Genomic DNA, 20,147 nt, shown 5'->3' with positions numbered 1-20,147 from the left:
TATGGACACTTTAAATTACTGGTAACACATTATATTAAGGGTACACTTGTGAACAGTGTATGAAAGGTTAACACATGATTAACAGATATTTTAGTAAGTGATTAGTTAATTCTTAGACTGTTTAATGTCCAGCAATCAATAATTACATATAACTATGCCTTATAATCGACAAAATCTTTGAACGATGTGGTTATATTCATGTACAACACATGCAACTCATGCCTGTAACATGCTTATAGCATATATTAATTATGTATTACCCTATATGAACTATAATTATAGCCTTTATATAAAGTGTGGGCATTTAGTGTCTGTCAAATATTGGTCCAGGAAAGATTAACATGATAATTATGACAGAATCCTGCATCCATATAAGAGGATATGTCTATACTCTTGTCTTAGCCCATGCTCCTACAACGTTTTTGCCCAAACCCCTACCGTCCACACACACAAAACCCGCAAGCATTTGCTTACTTGTGCTTTGCTTGGTTGCATGGCTAGGGGCGTGGGTTAAAACCTGAACCCACCTGCTTTGCAGTGAGGATGCAGGCAAGATCATTCAAGTGCTGATAGTCCTCCAGGGCCTTCCCACAATTCTTCTTCACAAGTCTTCCCCCAAAATTCTTATGAGATGTCTCCAGTGAAAGTGTGGCTGGCTGCCACATCCCTTCAAAGACAGCCTACGAGGCTCTCCATCTACAGTTTACATCACTGTCTCATGAGGACCACACAGCTGTATGTTCTTTCTGCTCCCACCCAACTTTACCTGCAGCTTTCTACATGTTGCTCCTTGTCCTGCAGCCTAGTGTCCTACCTTCTCCTTCCCAAAGCCGCAGCAAAGGTCTCTTCCTCTTTCTCCCGTAGGGGCATGAAACCAGCACACTCTCGTCTTCACCTAGGAACACAGGAATTGCCAGACTGCACCAGACCCATGGTCCACGTCTACCAGAATCGTTAAAGTAGCCAGGACCATATACTTCAAAGGAAGCTGTGCGCTACCTCATGTTACACAGACGTGGTGTAATCTGCCCTCTACTTTAGGTCTCCTCCTCCTTCCTCATAACAAGGAATTGACTTGAACTGTGAAGCACGGGCCTTAATATCTCTCCTGTTATTTGTGGGCATTAACTATTTTAACTCTCAATATTCTTGTTATCTGTGTCAATGTCTAATCCTTTTCTGACTTGTGGCCTACTGCCATATTTTCCAGCTACTGCATGGTCCTTCCATGCCCACGGCTCAGCACTAGCTCCCTTATTCCTGCCTCCCTAGCCAGAGACATCTCGCCTGCTTTCCTCTCTCCTCTAGCTCCTTTCTCTTCCCCCTCCAGGTGCCTGCCTCTAGGTTCAGCCCTTCAGAGAGCCCACCTGCCTTTCTGTAGCTACCTAGAAAAACCCTGCTCTTCTTAGACGGCTTGTCTCCCTCCGCAGAGCCGGCTACCTATTCTGCAGGTTCCTTTATTTACCCAGTCAAATATTTGCAATGTGTTGACCCCTCCAGAAGCTGCAGCCAATGTCTCTTTTCCTGTCCTTCAGCAATGGCCTCCCCTTTTGCCCCCTCTTGCTCGCACTCGGCCCCTTTTAGTCCAAGAGCTCTATGCTATAAACCCAGTAAAACCATGTCCACAGCACTGTTCCTTAAAAGCAGAGATACATTGCTATAGGGGCTGTCCTGCTCTGCTGGTCCTGACAGACTGTCCACATTAATGCCCATGCAAGCCCCCGTGAGGTTTTATGTGTTGGAAGGTGGGTGGGGAGTGTGGGGGAAAAGGAGACACCCTTCTGCTTTATATCTTTCTTCAGCTTCTCTATGGAGCCTTGAAAGGTTTCAAACCCCACAAACCTCCCCGCTCTGCTTAGTCTCAACCAGTTTAATTTATTTGATTAAAACCACATCGGTACCCGAGTCTGAAGCTACTTGTTTTCTTGTGGCAAAACCTTGGGATGATGATGATTGGCAGGTAGCCTATCAGACAGCAGCACAGACTTTCTTGCATTTCACCATCCTCCGCAGAGCTGTTACCTATCTAGCTAGGTACCTGTATGTCCCCGGTAACAGTAGTGTCTGCTTCCCGGTAGTTACGGTTTGAGCCTCACTACTCCCCAGGAGGTAAATAAGCATCATCCCCACTTTATAGGTAGGGAACAGAGACACCAAGAGATGAGGTGAGCAGCCCAGGATCACACAGAAGAGCCAGGAACTGAGCTCAGCTCACTTAGTCCCTACCTAGTGCCTTAGCGAAGAGGAGGGAACTGTTCTGATGCAGACAGAGAAATCCCACCAAGCTTGTGTCTGAAACTGAAGCCAAACCTTGGGGAGGGAAGATTTCTTTGTGGAAGGTTCTGCGCTTTGGGGGGTTGATTGGAACCTAACCTGGGGAAGCTTTGAGGGCTGAGAGCTACAACCATTATTAGAGAGAAAATCTCCTGTGTCATGACCTTAATTACCATGTGCCATATAGTGATTATCTTAATGACTAGAGCATTAAAAAATGCTTGGAGCTGAAGGATGGAGTTGTAATGAGATGGCAGCAAACTCTGATACTTTCTGAACTCTGCCAGTGATCTGTCTTCTTAATAAATAAAAGAGAAGAAAAGTTCTGTCAACCATTCTGTGACCAATATGTTAATATTCCAGGCACAGGCAGGGCCTGGTGAGATGTGGTGGATCTGAGATCTGGTGAGAGCAAGCAATGCCAGGATGGATTATTGGGTGCAGTGTGTGTGTGTGTATGTATGTGGTGTTTTTTAGCAGCTCTGCACTGCTGGCTCAATCACATCTACGCTGCTGACAGCATGCAGCAGTGTGACCCATTTCTGCGTGGGCAGCGTAAAAGAGGATTGATTTCTCCATGCCAGCTTATTGCTTAAAGTCTGGGCTTTTCATCTCTCTGGCAATCAGGATAAATTGTCTCTGTAATAACACTGTAGCAAGCTATTCTTTATTGAGGGAGGATGGTAGTGAGTATGCCTTCTGTTTGCATTAATTCTGACACGATTTACTGGTGCTTGCTGATCCATAAATTCCAAAATGGCAGGACCATCAAAGGTCAACACAGCAATAATATTAATGCCTATGGAAAAGGTTGACAGACTTCCAGGAGCAGGGCTGCTGCAGCTGGGGTTAGGGGGAGCTGCAGCGTGTGGAATGCTTTTCTCTTAGATCATGGTTATAAATTAACTATGGTTCACTAGCCCATGAAGCAAGTGGTGGGCCCTCCCACCAAAATCTGTCAGTCAAACCTTAATTAACGGCACATGAGACGGGCAAGAACGAAGGTGGAGCAATCTCTTTTATACACATGGAAAGCTTTTACAGAACACACAATGCTGCTACTGTTAGGGCTTTTTAGAACACAAGCATTGCAGCTGCCGAGAGAATTTCAGGCTGTAACTGCTAAGAGCTGGCCCGCGTGCAGAAAGGAAAGCAAAGGGGTTTGGTGTGGCAAAGTAAAGTGCATTGGAAGAATTATATCTGGAAGTTTGCAGTTCACTTCCAAGCCTTCAAAGAGCTTTACAAACCTGACTGAATGAACCCTCTTGGCTCCGTGTAAGCAGGTAATGACTATCTTCCTTTGTCTCCTGGGGAAATGGAGGCAGAGTAAGGCCAAGATTTTCAAAAAGGACAGGTGATTCTGAGTGCCACCATTTTGGGTGTCCACTTCAGGATGTCTTAAAGGGGCCTGAATTTCCGAAAGTGCTGACTAGTCCAAGGTGGCTGTACGCACACCACTGGATCACTCCTTTCTCATTATAACACAGATGTCCGTTAACCTTATGTAGCCTTCAGCTCCAAAACCCACAGATCTTTACCAGGTTAGCTAAAACAACAGATCAGCAGCTGGAACTGAAGACTGATATTCCATATTCCATTAGAAATAACTGCCTGAACTGTGTCTGACTCTTGTAAGTGTTGCTAGTCCAACATTTTCATGAGCACCAAATCCACCTACAAGTATATTGCATTGCTCATTCAATTAGAATGGGACAGTATATTCACAGTCTGTACAAATTTGATGCTAATGATTAAAACATACAGGCAACCAAAGCATATTTCGGTTGTCTGAAATAGTTACAAACTGTGATACACTGATATAATTCTGTTGATGAATTTTGCCACCAAAATTCAAAGATGGAATCTTTTTTGTATTGTCTTTCAAAATGTACATCATGGCAACAAATGACTTTTGCTCACTTAGAATTGGAAACACTTTTATTTACATTTCCTAGCCAGAAAAGTCATATTGCTGTTGATTTAATGCCATAGTAAAACGGCAGAGTATATCAAATCAGTATGGGGAGGCTGAAAATGGTATTAGGGTGAAAAATATATCCAGTTGCATGGTGTAGCACAGTAAACATGCCTAATACTGAATGCTGATCCAGTGGTTGTCTCCTTGGTGTTCTCTGCAGGCTAGATCGTCGGACTCAGTGGGTAGTGATCAATACCTCGATGTGTAGTTGGCAGCCAGTATCAAGCGGAGTGCCCCAGGGGTTGGTCCTGGGGCCGGTTTTGTTCATCTTCATTAATGATCTGGATGATGGGATGAATTGCACTCTCAACAAGTTCACGGATTACATTAAGCTGGGGGGAGAGGTAGATACACTGGAGGGTAGGGATAGGGTCCAGAGTGACCTAGACAAATTGGAGGATTGGGCCAAAAGAAATCTGATGAAGTTCAGCAGAGTCAAGTGCAGAGTCCTGCACTTAGGACTGAAGAATCCCCTGCACCGCTACAGGCTGGGCACCGCCTGGCTAAGCGGCAGTTCTGCAGAAAAGGACCTGGGGATGACAGTGGACGAGAAGCTGGATATGAGTCAACAGTGTGCCCTTATTCCCAAGAAGGCCAATGGCACACTGGGCTGCATTAGTTGGAGCATTGTCAGCAGATCAAGGGACGTGATCATTCCCCTCTATTCGGCTCTGGTGAGGCCACATCTGGAGTACTGCATCCAGTTTTGGGCCCCACACTACAAGAAGAATGTGGACAAATTGGAGAGAGTCCATTTGAGGTCAAAGAAAATAATTAGGGGTCTGGGGCACATGAGTTATGAGGAGAGGCTGAGGGAACTGGCCTTATTTAGACTGCAGAAGAGAAGAGTGAGGGGGGGATTTGATAGCAGCCTTCAACTACCTGTAGGGGGGTTCCAAAGAGGCTGGAGCTCGGCTGTTCTCAGTGGTGGCAGATGACAGAACAAGGAGTAATGGTCTCAAGTTGCAGCGGGGGAGATCTAGGTTGGTATCATAAATATAAAGTGAAGGGTAACCACCTTTCTGTATACAGAACTATAAAATCCTTCCTGGCCAGAGGCAAAACCCTTTCACCTGTAAAGGGTTAAGAAGCTAAGATAACCTCACTGGCACCTGACCAAAATGACCAATGAGGAGGTAAGTTACGTTCAAAGCTGGAGGGGGGCGGGAACAAAGGGTCTGTCTGTCTGTGTGATGCTTTTGCCGGGACCAGGTCAGAAATGCTCTTCAGAACTTCTGTTAAGTTAGTAAGTACTCTAGCTAGAAATGTGTTAGATTTCCTTTTGTTAAATGGCTGGTAAAATAGGTTGTGCTGAATGGGATGTATATTCCTGTTTTTGTGTCTTTTTGTAACTTAAGGTTTTGCCTAGAGGGATTCTCTGTGTTTTGAATCTGATTACCCTGTAAGGTATTTACCATCCTGATTTTACAGAGGTGATTCTTTTACTTTTTCTTTAATTAAAATTCTTCTTTTAAGAACCTGATTGCTTTTTCATTGTTCTTAAGATCCAAGGGTTTGGGTCTGTGTTCACCTATGCAAATTGGTGAGGATTTTTATCAAGCCTTCCCCAGGAAAGGGGGTGTAGGACTTGGGGGGATATTTTGGGGGGAAGACGTCTCCAAGTGGGCTCTTTCCCTGTTCTTTGTTTAACATGCTTGGTGGTAGCAGCATAGGGTTCAAGGACAAGGCAAAGTTTGTACCTTGGTTAAGTTTTTAACCTAAACTGCTAAGAATAAGCTTAGGGGGTCTTTCATGCAAGTCCCCACATCTGTACCCTAGAGTTCAGAGTGGGGAAGGAACCTTGACATTTGGATATTAGGAAAAACTTTTTCACTAGGAGGCTGGTGAAGCACTGGAATGGGTTACCTAGGGAGGTGGTGGTATCTCCATCCTTAGAGGTTTTTAAGGCCTGGCTTGACAAAGCCATGGCTGGGATGATTTAGTTGGGGTTGGTCCTGCTTTGAGCAGGACTAGATGACCTCCTGAGGTCTCTTCCAACCCTAATCTTCTATGATTCATACAAAGGAGCTGGGTTACTCTTTAATTTGAGTATGCAGGGTGGGTTCAGTTCCCACGTCTGGGATTTTGTGCTTCAGTTAGAAGTGGCCAGGAACCATTGTGGGAAGGACACCTTGCAGAAGTTTGGCAACACTTTTGGTTGATGTGGTGGAAGCACCTCAGATATGTAAAGGCAAGTTTGATCTCAGGAGCGGTATCTAGTGTTCCTTTCGGTAAAGGATGTAGTTTCTGAGTAGAATATAAACTCGGAGGTAGATAAAGTAGGGGATGTTCCAAAAAAGCCCCAAAACAGACTGAAATGTAGCTAAAACAGTTTCCTTCCATTTGTTATAAACATGGACTCATGCCGCTTTTATAGCATTATATAAATACTTTCAAGTCAAGGCACAGCAAATATTTACTAAGTTCTGATGACCTTCCTGTACTGTAATAAATAAATTACAGCATGAGCTCTGATAGAAGAAAGCGGAAAGAAGTAAGCATTTTGAGAGGGTCACTTAGTTGGGCACCTAAAGCTGATGATTGGTATCTAGAGGCTTTTAAAAATCACACTGGGCACCTATATGAATCTTTGAGAGCTGAAATACCATTGAAAACAGGCCCTTAGAACTTTACTATGTGGTCAGTAGCCGGTCATCTGTCCCAGAGACTTTCCTGCAAATGCATGGTCTAAAGCTCCGTTCCTTCTGAGTAAGTGTCAGAGCTTCTAGACCAGGTTCTCAAACTGTGGGTAGGACCCCAAAGTGGGTCACCACCCCATTTTAATGGGGTCGCCAAAGCTGGTGTTGGCCCTGGGCCCCAGCAAGTCTGAAGCCCAAGCCCCATTCCCCAGGGCTGAAGCCCATGCCGAAGCCCCACTGCCCAGGGCTAAGGTTACATGCCTCTTGCCCAGGGCAAAAGCCCTGGGGCTTCATATTTGGCCCCCTTCCTATGGCGGCAGGGCTCAGGCAGGCTTTGGTCCCCCCTCCTGGGGTCATGTAGTAATTTTTGTTGTCAGAAGGGGTCACGGTGCAATGACGTTTGAGAACCGCTGTTCTTGATTGAAGCAGGCAGGAGATTGAGAGGTTATTAAGATAGCTGTATTAAGGACCTTAAAAAATATAAATCTAAACTAGTTTTCCTTTCTGTTCCACACTGAGCTCTCTCATCCCCTGATCCCATTTACTCACCACTGCAGTCCTATCTTTTTCTCCTTTAAATTCTGCTTTGCAAAGTGTCTTATTTCCTATAACCAGTCCTTTGTATGATGGAATAAGCTACTTGTGTTTGATGTGTCCTCATTAAATACAGGGATGAAAGTAGGTTTATCTTTCAGTGATCCAGCCAGACTATTTCCCTTTCTGGCCCAGGAATAATAAACCTTAGGTATGTTAATATAGTGGAACTAGATGTCAATGAAAACCATTATTCACTTCATGCTGTTGGTAGGTCTGCTTTAAAAGAGAGTCAGTTCATTATTCAAAGCCACATTTTAACCAAGTGGATTTCAGTGAGGTTAAACTAGTCTCTCACAGAGAAATTTGGAAATGAAAATCGTAGGCTGCATATGCACCAAGTACAAATGTCTTATCTACTGAAGCACTCAATGTCTATGCTGTAATTATAATGAATCAAATATGGGCAGCTTTGCAAGATATGGGCCAAAAATTGCATTTAGTTTTATTCAAGAGTGGTTTACAGCATAAATTATGACTAGCAAGGACTGTGGCTTCCTATGAAAAAAGGCTCCAGCAGTCTTGTAAAACAGCTTAGATTCTTATTCTAGTTCTCAGCTCAGTGTAAGCTACTGCAGTTGCATCTTATGTTAATTTTTTCCAAAACTGGACGGCCATCAAATAAATGATGCAGATTTTGGAATAATTTGTTCAGCTACTGTGACTTTTAGGTTTCCAGTTTTGTTCACTGAACAAATTCTTAATTATCTCAGGGCAATTGAAATGCTCTACAAATCTTTATGCTGTCAAAGTTATTTCTGTGAATAATGTACAAACTAATCTCCTGAGAGGCTATCTATATTTGAAAAATTTACTAATGGGTTGTCTTTTTCCCTTGCACATATGCTGACTTATAATTTACAGCAGCCTTTCAGTAGCGGTGCCTAATCCCTGAGCATCACAGCGAACAACATCACTCTGTGGAACGCAAGGCCTGGGCCCAGCAAATGTCTGGCTACGAAACTTCTGCTCCTTCATCTCCCTGTCCCCGTCCTCTCATTTCCCTCTCCATTGCTGTTATCTATGGATCTGTTAGCTGAGTATAAACCAGGTTTGCTCTGCCCATTAATACAACACTGTTCCCAAAATTAAACATTAAACATCCTACAGTATTTTCACTCCTGAATGGAGCCTCCAGAGAGGGTATTAGAAGATGATTTGTTAAGGGACCAAAACAACGGCTTGTTCCTGGGAGACTCTCAGTATTTTTCCATGTTCTATTTTTTTCATTTGCCAGCAGCTGTCAAAATATTTTCATAAATATATTTCAACAAACCTAAGAGTGAAAAACAATCTAATTTCCCCTAATTAATGTAGCTCAGAAGGGCTATTATCCACTTAAACTCTTCCGACTAAGCCGTAAATGCTGCTGGAAGATAAATATTCTTATGAATATTTTTATTCTATGCCAGTGACTTTCAGCATTTTGCAAGGAGACGGAAAGAGTGGCTGCCATTTCAAACACTTGCCAGCCAGTGCCACACTGTGGTGTCTGAGATGGGACAAAAAGAAAAGGAGGACTTGTGGCACCTTAGAGACTAACCAATTTATTAGAGCATAAGCTTTCGTGAGCTACAGCTCACTTCATCAGATGCATCTGCTGTTACTCTGAAACCTGAGATGGGACAGTAATTGAATGTAACTGTAAGCAGTGTCAGGATGAGCTCCACCCTGACATCTGGTGGTGAGGTGTGGCAAGTTGTGGAAAAGAACTTCAGGGGCCAATCTCATTTGCATAGGCACACCCACCCCGCCTAGAATGAGGCCATAGCTGCCCAAATGGTCACTTTGGCTGCTGTGGGATCCCCAGTGTCTCTGTTATTGGGGCGGGAAGAATAAATTGTTATTACCCTGATTATGGGAACTGTGCTTGGAACTGCACGTGGCCTTTTGTTATGATGGAGGGATTCACCATCAACTAAGTAGCACTCGCTAGGCAAGGGTCATGGGTTTTAGAACTCTGTGACTGGAGAGAGGCTGGGGACAAGTATTAATACTGGGTGGCATAGGCCCCTTGGTGAGGGCCTTACATGCTAATTGCACTTCCTCCTCTCTCCACTGTGGAATCTCAGAGCTAATTTTGATTCCATTAGGAGTCTAGTTACAGGCTGCTGAGCTCACTTCGGGCTAATGGTGCACCAGCACTGAGGCTCCCCTACTGCAAGCTGAATTCACCAAAGAGCTGAACTGACTAAGAGCTGAAATCACTGAGTGTTGTGTTAAGTAGTGGCTGAGCCTGAAGATATATTGTGGAGCAGTTTGTGGGACGGCTGGAGTGCCTTGTGGACAGGCTGGTGGAGCAGTTCGTAGGACGGCGGGAGCTGCTTGTGGGCCGCGGAGCAGAGCTGAGCGAAGGAATTCGTGGGGCGGCTGGTGGAGCGGAGCGAAGCGAAGGCCTATGGAGCTGTGGGGCAGTCAGCTTCAGATCATGTAAGGTGCCTCTTACCCCCGTCCCATCTCCACCCAGGTTGGGAGGTAAAGCTCTGCAGATAAACTTTCGAACTCTGGGGCTGCCCTGACCAGGGACAGAGACTTTTGGGTCATTGGACTTTTGGGACTTTGGGTGATTTTGGGTTGCTGGACTCAAGAACCAAAGGGAAAGGGGCATGCCCCAATTTGCTTGGGGTGGGTTTTTTTACTCATGGGTTGTGTTAGGAATCCTGTTGGTGGTGTTTCCCCAACATAATGCCACATTGTTTCTCTCTGTTATTAAAAGGCTTTTTGCTACACTCAGACTATGTGCTTGCGAGAGGGGAAGTATTGCCTCCTGGAGTCGCCCAGCGGGGGTGGTATATATTTGTCCCAGGTCACTGGGTGGGGGCTCGAGCCGGTTTGCATTGTGTTATTGGAATGGATCCCCTGGATACTGAACCCGGCCCTTGTTGCTGCCAACTCTGACGGGCAGAAGGGTTACATAACAATAAACATAATTTGCAATAAATTCTAAATCCTGCAATCCATCTCCACCCATGTAACAAAAAATAGCCTACCAAAGAAATACCATGTCACCTACTACACGCATACCCTGCATGTTCTTCTTCTCCAAAGGCTTGGGAAAACACATGGGCTGTGTCGCAAGACACCAAAAGAAACAGATTCAGGGTAATTTGGATCAAAGGTTTCGCGGGAATTCCCTCTCCTTTTCAAATGAAGAGCCATAGCTGGTTGCCACTATGGTACTATGCCATACACAGTGAAGTGGTCTCTTAGTCAGGCGGATGCAATGTCATAATTGTCCCCTTTGTTTCCTTGTCTGTCACATTTGTCCAGCTGTGTCTCTTGTCTTGTACTTTGATCATAAACTCAGTGTGGGGCAGGGACCATCCTTGCTATGTTCATACAATGCCTAGCACAATGGAAACCTGGCAATAGAGATAATAACGTTATAATGTTATTGGTCATAGCCCGCCCCTTTAGACTTCACTCTGCCAGCCAGGGCTGATCCCAGAGCACTGAGGGGGGGGGGGGAGGCTTGCTCTTTGGAAGATACTCTCTTCAAAGGTATGCTGCTGTGTTGAGTTGTCCAGGTGGACTGCAGGGGTAGCAGATCCCATTGCACTAATCAAATCTGGAAGTGACACAGCATGGATGGTGTCGGAAGAGCCACATCAGGGAAGAACAATCACAGCCTGCTGGGCCACGATGACGCAGACGTCTCCGCGCGTGGTAAGGTTGTGCAGTCTTCATGAGAAACATTGAGACTAAAGGAAATTGATGTCTGCAATGAGTTATCTTTGAAAACTCATGGCAATTGGGGGAGGTCCCGGATGACTGGAAAAAGGCAAATGTAGTGCCCATCTTTAAAAAAAGGGAAAAAGGAGGATCCGGGGAACTACAGGCCAGTGAGCCTCACCTCAGTCCCTTGAAAAATCATGGAGCAGGTCCTCAAGGAATCAATATTGAAGCACTTAGAGGAGAGGAAAGTGATCAGAACAGTCAGCATGGATTCACCAAGGGCAAGTCATGCCTGACTAACCTAATTGCCTTCTATGATGAGATAACTGGGGATTGGTACTGCTTTGAGCAGGGGGTTGGACTAGATGACCTCCTGAGGTCCCTTCCAACCCTGATATTCTATGATTCTATGATAACTGACTCTGTGGATGAGGGGAAAGCAGTGGACGTGTTATTCCTTGACTTTAGCAAAGTTTTTGACATGGTCTCCCACGGTATTCTTGCCAGCAAGTTAAAGAAGTATGGGCTGGATGAATGGACAATAAGGTGGATAGAAAGCTGCCTAAATTGTCTGGCTCAACGGGTAGTGATCAATGGCTCCATGTCTAGTTGGCAGCCGGTATCAAGCGAAGTGCCCCAAGGGTCAGTCCTGGGGCCGGTTTTGTTCAATACCTTAATTAATGATCTGGAGGATGGCGTGGCATCCTTCAGCAAGTTTTCAGATGATAGATGGTAGATATGCTGGAGGGTAAGGATAGGATACAGAGGGACCTAAACAAATTATAAGATTGGGCCAAAAGAAATCTGATGAAGTTCAACAAGGACAAGTGCAGAGTCCTGCACTTAGGACAGAAGAATCCCATGCACTGCTACAGATTAGGGACCGAGTGGCTAGGCAGCAGTTCTGCAGAAAAGGACCTAGAGGTTACAGTGGATGAGAAGCTGGAGATGAGACAACAGTGTGTCCTTGTTGCCAAGAAGGCTAACAGCATTTTGGGCTGTATAAGTAGGAGCATTGCCAGCAGATTGAGGGATGTGATCATTCCCCTCTATTCAGCATTGGTGAGGCCTCATCTGGAGTACTGTGTCCAGTTTTTAGCCCCACACTACAAGAAGGATGTGGATAAATTGGAAAGAGTCCAGCGGAGGGCAATAAAAATGATTAGAGGACTGGAACACATGACTTATGAGGAGAGGCTGAGGGAACTGGGATTGTTTAGTCTGCAGAAGAGAAGAGTGAGGGGGGATTTGATAGCTGCTTTCAACGACCTGAAAGGGGGGTTCCAAAGAGGATGGAGCTAGGCTGTTCTCAGTGGTAGCAGAACAAGGAATAATGGTCTCAAGTTGCAGTGGGGGAGGTTTAGGTTGGATATTAAGAAAAACTTTTTCACTAGGAGGGTGGTGAAACACTGGAATGCGTTACCTAGGGAGGTGGTGGAATCTCCTTCCTTTGAGGTTTTTAAGGACAGGCTTGACAAAGCCCTGGCTGGGATGATTTAGTTGGGGATTGGTCCTGCTTTGAGCAGGGATTGGACTAGGTGACCTCCTGAGTTCCCTTCCAACCCTGATATTCTATGATTCTAAGGACTGCCAGGTTGGGTCCTTTGTAACATCGGGAAATGTGGATCCCCTGCTTCCTCCACTCCATCCATTACTTAATTAATTTTAGTGAGCAAATACAATGGAAAGGGTCGGTAACGACAAGAAAACAGCCAACCAGCCACAAAATACGTCCACCTATAAAAACCACCGAAGGTACAAGTCTGTGAACTAGGAAGCACATTTCCGAGAGATCACCAGTTTCTTTCTAAGGTTATGGCTGCACTGCACTCAGCGGGTGTGCTTGCAGCTCAAGTAGACTTACCCAGTGTAGCTTCAATCTATCTAGCTTGGGTCCCAGAGCAGTGAAACTGTGGATGGTACAAGCTGCTCTGAAGCAGGAGCTGCCACTGGTTCCCTGCTCTGGGACCCAAGCTAGTCCAGGGCTGTCTATGTGAGCAGCAATCCCAGCCCGGGACTGCTATAGAGACACATCCCCTTAGTCTTGCTGCGATTCAAGAGCCTGTGCCTCTTCGAGTGGCAGAACGGGTTAGCTCTGCCTTGAAGTCGGTGGACTCGAATATAAACAGCAATGCTATTTAGCAGGGAAGTGAAGCGGTCTGGCAGCCCAGCCACTGATACAGCAAAGAAAGCCCAGCAGGAATGCCATTTAATGAAGCCTGCCAAATTACAGTGCTAAGCAGGTAATGAGTGTGATTTAAAGCTATAATATTCCCCCCTTCCTGTCACAATTTTTGTCAGGAGAAATGATTAATTTTGTGGCATTTTCTTTTCCATTACAGGCTCTGATGAGAATGGGAGCGTGTGAGCTGCCTATTACACTTGGTGAAAGGTGGCAGTTTGTTGTGATATTTTCTTCCCCCCTCCACTACTTGACAGTGTTGTTGTTTGGCAGACACACACTAGCCTCTTCTTTTACACTCTCTAGCTTGTACTTGGACTCTAATCTAATCTAGCCTGGATTCAGCACAATAGTGTCTGAGGGCCGAATGGCAGAGAGCAAGAACGTTGAATACCGAGAGGAAAGATAAATGCAGCAAGTTAACATAAATCATAATATCCATTGGTCGGCCTTTAAAAAAAAAAAAGAGTGTAGCAAGACAGGCTAATTTCACAGTCTAGATCTGTTCTAAAGGCTGGGTTTCAAATGGGACATAGTCCTGATGTAGATTCGTCCGTTGTGTTTTTTGCACTTCTTGGAATTGGATGATCACTGGTTTTTAATATGGATGCAAATGTACCAATGCCTGCAGAGAAGGCTCTTCCAGCAATGCCTCTAGCTTCACGGAACACCAATAACGTCAGGGCAAGCTGCTGTTTGCAAACAGGGTACGGGACAATGCACCAAATCCTAGCATGCATTTGGAGTAACAGCGCTTGTGTTCTCACTAGACCAGAGGATTATTACAAATAGATGGGGGGTTCTACAGCAGTGGCATCCATATAAACGTGTAGGCGTATCAAGAGTATCACTGGTTTTTCAGAAGGAACTGGCAGTATTTTAAATAGAGTTTGTCAAAATGTGTTGAGATTTTGATGACTTTTTTGAAGAAGTTTTTGACATTTCTTGTGGCAACCTATTGTTCTGTTCCTGACCAGTTTATAGAATCTCTGGAAAAAATTGAACCAATCATACTTTTGATTAAATTAGATAGAAACACTAGGCAGTTTACCTCTAACCTAACTCTCACCTTGCTAATTTTGCCTTAGGGAAAAAAGAGACCACAAAGCAATATTTTGAGGTGTAATGGGCACTACACTAAAGTGTGTTGATAGCCGATTGTCTGTGGATCAGAAACATGCAGAGAAATTGGTCATTCACACTGAAGATTTGGTGTACTCTTGTGATTGCTGTGTGCTTTCCTCCCTTTCTTAGTGCATTTTGTCATTGACATGTCTTACTTTATTGTTTTCATGTCCATCATTATCAAGAAAGATGGGCATTAAATTCTTTATCAAGATGCGATTTCACAAGTATGCTCATCTGCCATTAAAGGCAAACATTTGTTTGCTCTGGATTCTGCATCTAGTTCTTGGGAATTCCAGGATCAAGCAAACTACTGCTTTATCCTTTCTGCTCTGTGCCTCATTTGTTTGTGTTGTAGGGAGTTGAGCACCCAAAGCAGATCAAATGAGGTTAACAGGTATTATCTGCATGCGTCAAACCGCACGACCACAAACCCCAAGCAGGGGTAAATGTCTGTTAACTCAGGGTGCACATCACAGCGTACCCTTGGCTGCACTTTGGAGTCAGCACTGGAGCAGCTACACCAATTGCCGAGCACTGACTGCTGAGCTGGAGTTGTTCCAGGCCTGTGTTTAGAAAAGTCGACACAGTCTTCAGATTCTGGAACCTTCCAGTTCAGGAAACTTATGGCTCTTGATGGTCCCAGCCCTGGATACTTTATACTCTACATATGCAAATGAATGGATGCTCAGCTGGTGAATGCAATTGGCTGCTGAACAACACTCTTTCAGCTTCTCTCTCGGGTCATACTTTTACTTTTACCCTCAAGTTGTATAGAAAATTCTTGTTATGCAGCTAATTATTAAAAAAAATATGAAACTGTAATAATTGTAAACTGGCTGCATTGTGACTTCAATAAGATTGCACGACCTATATGTTCACTACATCAAAGCAATCCAGTCCTGCAGCTCCATAAAAGGATAGGGTGGAAAATGCATCTTTTACCGGGTTCCTTGGCTTTGATGGTAACTCAGTTGCAAAACTATTCTGAGCCACTGACTAACTTAGTTCTCTTGTCTTCATTGTCTCGTTATTTCGCACTGGCCTTTAGGATAATAATGATGTATTACTGCTGTGTCGTCTCTTCCCCACCCCTTGTACCAAACTAGTTCAGAAAGCAGGGATGGCAATATTTTTGAATGGCTTCCTTTGTTTATTTCTGGAATGGGACCTGTTAATTTTAATGTTTTATCAGGGGGAGGTGAGGGAGAATAAAACCTCATTGTGTGGTGGAAATGTTCTGACCCTTTAGCACTTCATGTGGCACTGGGATTGAGAACGAACGTTCATCACCAAAAAATGGAGTGTGCTGACACTTCCCCCCCCATGACACCATGAAGCCAGGCCAGCATATTTTCCACGCAGCAAATAGGACCACATGCAACATAGACCTTTTGGGAGGGACAGGGAAGACGTACACTTCCCTCCACCTCTTCCCACAGCTTTGTTTTAAAAAATCTTTGTGTCAAAAGTGTAACCCTCATGCTGGGCCATGCCTCTCCTTAACATGACGTCCTTTACAGCCATGCTTAGTAAAGTAGGTGCTGTTACATTCAATATGAGCTACATGTCTGCAGACCCAGAAGGGGCTCGGTAAAATTCTTTCTCTTGCTTAGCCTCTTAGCTCTAAAGAACATTTCTCTGAGCATGTGCAGATCTGGATTCTCTCCTGTGTTGCGCTTTGCCGTCATTTCCGAAGGCTGTCATTCTGGCGTGGTAGTGAGTTCACACTCATTCTGCGCAGGTGCACGGAACAACACAATGAGCAATCTGGAGAATCAAAAGTCCTCAGTGAGGAAAGTGTTGTTGTTTAAAGAAAAAGCAAAGTATCTTCATCTGAGCCCTATTCTGAAGAGCTCACAATCACATAGCTCGCACATCGATGCCTATTTTGTAGAAATTGGAGCACCTATGAGCATTGGGTAAATAACTGGTAGAGCTCTTACCTTTCCTAATTAAAGCAATTGGTGAAATGAAAGTAGAGAGGAGTGTTAGCCCTTACTGAGAATTCTCTCATAGTGATTAAGGCAGATCAATGGGGCTCAGCATCATGTTAGCTGAGGGCTATCCACTGAAGAAAAAGTTACTTTTATCCCACATTTACCTCACTTTGTTGCTGTGGATTTGGGAAACAATTAGCAAAGTGCACATGCAGAAAGGATCAGCAAACACACAGTGTCTATTACCTACCTGGTAGACTTGCCACTGAATCAATGAGCAAAGTTACTTGGGTCTTAACAACAAAATAAAAGTAACACTCAACTCCTGTGCATAAATATTCTCTGTGCATAAATAAAGTCTGCTGCAGTTTCCACGGCATGCATCCGATGAAGGGAGCTGTAGCTCACGAAAGCTCATGCTCAAATAAATTGGTTAGTCTCTAAGGTGCCACAAGTACTCCTTTTCTTTTTGCGAATACAGACTAACACGGCTGTTACTCTGAAACCTGTCACTCAACTCCTGCTGATCAATCAGTGCTTTTCTAAAACACCCCTCACTATGGGATCACCATCACTTATGGCACATAAGGAGGAGTAAACAAGTGACTTCTAGCTTTGATATGGTGATGGGACTATGTCACAACTTAGCCTTTAGTTTTAGTTACATTATTTTGATTTATGAATTCTTGAAAAAGGCAGGGAGCAGTGAAAATCAAACATAGCCATTTCACTGAATTACCTTATTCTTAAGCAGTATTTGCAATTGCTGGAAAAGTGGCTTGTGCATATTGCTAGCAATGTGCCAACCTCAAAAAAATTGAGACAACACCCAAAAGGTCCAGGGTGACATCCTGACTCCACTGACATGAGTGGGAGTTTTGCCATTGATTTGATGGAGCCAGGATTCCACCCTGGGTGTTTATCTGAACCTCATGACGTGAGCCTGCAAAATCAAGCAGGAAATCAGCAGGAACAGACTTTCTGGTAAAGTTGCTGGTGCCTCTACTAAGACATGGAAGTCTGTGTGAAAGGGGAGGAAGAATATGCACAGAATAATGACTGTCACTCGTACCACTGAAAATCAGTTTCCATATGTAGGGTTCAGAAGACATGCCAGGGCAAATTGGTGTCTACGTTCCCTCCTCCTGTTGACCAAGGTGGCACAACAATATTCTGAGGATCATAGGGGTAGCTGTGTTAGTCTGGATCCACAACAATATTCTGTTGCTCATTCCGCTTTCTTCGTAGCGGTGTGCCAAGCTTGCCGGTCATGGGTTGTATCCTCACAGGTCATTAAGCGCAGCTCAGCAGATTGTATGTACTGCTTAATGCAATCCTTGTAGAGGAGTTTGGGATGGCCGACATTCCTACTGCCTTTTCAAGTTCGCTGTACAGAATTCTCTAAGGCAATCAATTGTTACCCATACGTATAATATAGCCAACCTATGCCATTTGCCTCCGCGCTAGCATGGCTGCCAGCCTTAGGAATTTATTGTTGGTGATTTTGTCAGACCATTTGATTCCCATTATGCTGCATAGGCGGCGTTGTTTCAGACAGTTAAGTTTTTAAAAGGGGCAGGTCTCTAACGAGTATAGAAGACGAGGGGAGCACAACAGCTCTGTAAACTTGGCATTTTGTGGACACTTGGACCCCCCATCTTGTCCATAGTCTTTTTGTACATGACTTAAAGCTGAAGCAGCTGACTTTAAGCTTGCTGAAAGTTCTTTGTCAATGTGGGCATTGTCGGAAACTGTGCCACCCAGGTAACAGAAAGACTTGATGTTGTTTAATTGGCAGCCGTTCAATTTTATTTCTGGTGGTGATGGAAGGATGAGTTTCTGGCTGATGGTTGGTACGTGATTTCTGTTTTCTTTACATTAATGCAGAGGCCAAAAAGGAATACAACATGGGCAAAGGAATTCAGCAAATGTTGCAGCTCAATCTTGGAAAGGGCGACGAATGCTGAGTTGTCAGCATACAGTAGATCCTTTATTTCACTTTGCTGGGATTTGCTTTTGGCCTTGAATCGGCAGAGGTTTAGATGTCTACTACTGAATTTTGTTGTTAGAGTGACACCCCTGGTGGCAGTACATGCAGCTACTTCTAGCACTCCAGCCAGGAAGAAAGTAAATAATGTAGGGCAAGCACACAGTCCTCTTTAACCCCATGGACTTCAGAAAAGGAATCAGGTGAGTCAGCAGCCCTGATACACAGGCTTGCATGTTGTCATGGAAGTACCGTATAAGGTTGATCAGTTTGTCTGGGCAGCCAAACTTTGCAAGAAGGCTCCAGAGAGCAGAACATCTGACCAAGTCGAATGCATTATTAAGGTCGACAAAGGCAATGTACAGGGGCATTTGCTGTTCAGCAGCTTTCTCCTGTAACAGGTATAGGGTAAATATCATGTTGGCCATGCTGCACGAAGAATGAAAACCACACTTGGATTCAGGGAGTACATCATTTGCAATAACCTGAAGTCTTTTCAGCAACAGCTTACCCAGGGTCTTACCAGCTATGGAGAGGAGCAAAATGCCATGACAATTGCTGCAGTCGTATCTGTCCCCTTTGCACCTGTAGATAGTTACAATTTTGGCATTTTTGAAATCTTGGGGTAAGAACAAAAGAACAGCCATACTGGGTCAGACCAAAGGTCCATCTAGCTCAGTATCCTGTCTTCTGACAGTGGCCAATGCCAGGTGCTCCAGAGGGAATGAACAGAGCAGGTAATCATCAAATGATTCATTCTGTCACCCATTCCCAGCTTCTGGCAAATAGAGGCTAGGGACACCTGGCTAATAGCCATTGATGGACTTATCTTGTTCTTTTTTGACCCCTGTTATATTTTTGACCTTCACAACTTCCTCTGGCAAAGAGTTCCACAGGTTGACTGTGTGTTGTGTGAAGAAATACTTCCTTTTGTTTGTTTTAAACCTGCTACCTATTAATTTCATTGGGTGACCCCTAGTTCTTGTGTTATGAGGAGTAAATAACACTTCCATATTTACTTTCTCGTTTTTCCAGAAGAAAGTAAATAGGTCTAGCAAAGCTTTGTGAAGTGCAGGACCACCGTGTTTCAGCACTTCAGCTGGGTTTTCATCAGCTCCAGCTCCCTTTCTGTTTGCCATTTCTGTAAGTGCGTTCTTAGTGTCCTCCAAAGTTGGTGGATCTTCGAGTTCAAATTGATCTAGTCTTTGCTTGATTGAGTCTACTATTTGATCATTTGTGCTCAACTCACGATTGAGGAGAGTTGCAAAATGTTCTTTCCATCTTTCTAGTACCATACTGTGCTTAGTCAGCAGGGTGGTGCCTTCAGTGGACAGGATTGAACAGATATTGACTCTTCGTGGTCCGTAAATGGACTTTAACTCCTGTAAAGAAAACAAGTGTTTTCAAGTGTTATTAGTATCAACAAGAGCATGTCGTTCTGTTGCTTTATTTCTCCACCAAGTGTCCTCCATCTCCCTCAGGTTTTTCTGCACTTCAGGTTTTGATTTCCTGAAGACTTCTGCAGTCACGAGAGAGGAGGGATGCAGAATACCCAGAACTATTTCTCAGTCTTAGGGGTTTGTTTTGAATAGAGATGGACTTGGGAGGCCAAATTAATATTCAGATTCTAAGCATCCCCAAACTGGGAGATGTTTGTATCTAGGCTTTGAGTTTGGTGCACTTGTGACTTTGAATTTTTTATGCTGAGGTTAGGAGGGGACAAAGGTTCTTATTTCATTTTACTGGGAAACAA

At 44.4% G+C, this 20,147-nt stretch overlaps 1 long non-coding RNA gene across 1 annotated transcript; it reads left to right on the top strand.

Annotated features, from left to right (window-relative positions):
- The first annotated feature begins 3,313 nt into the window (after positions 1–3,313).
- LOC311522580 lies at positions 3,314–8,720 on the top strand. Its single transcript, XR_014712172.1, has 3 exons — positions 3,314–3,557; positions 5,285–5,388; positions 8,350–8,720. It is a non-coding gene; the product is annotated as an uncharacterized lncRNA (long non-coding RNA).
- The last annotated feature ends 11,427 nt before the right edge of the window (positions 8,721–20,147 follow it).

This window comes from Lepidochelys olivacea, assembly GCF_965140295.1.
Source record: "Lepidochelys olivacea isolate rLepOli2 genome assembly, chromosome: 6".
Lineage (NCBI taxonomy): Eukaryota > Metazoa > Chordata > Testudines > Cheloniidae > Lepidochelys > Lepidochelys olivacea.
The sequence above is the reverse complement of the archived record's forward strand: the minus strand, read 5'-3'. Positions and strand labels throughout refer to the sequence as shown.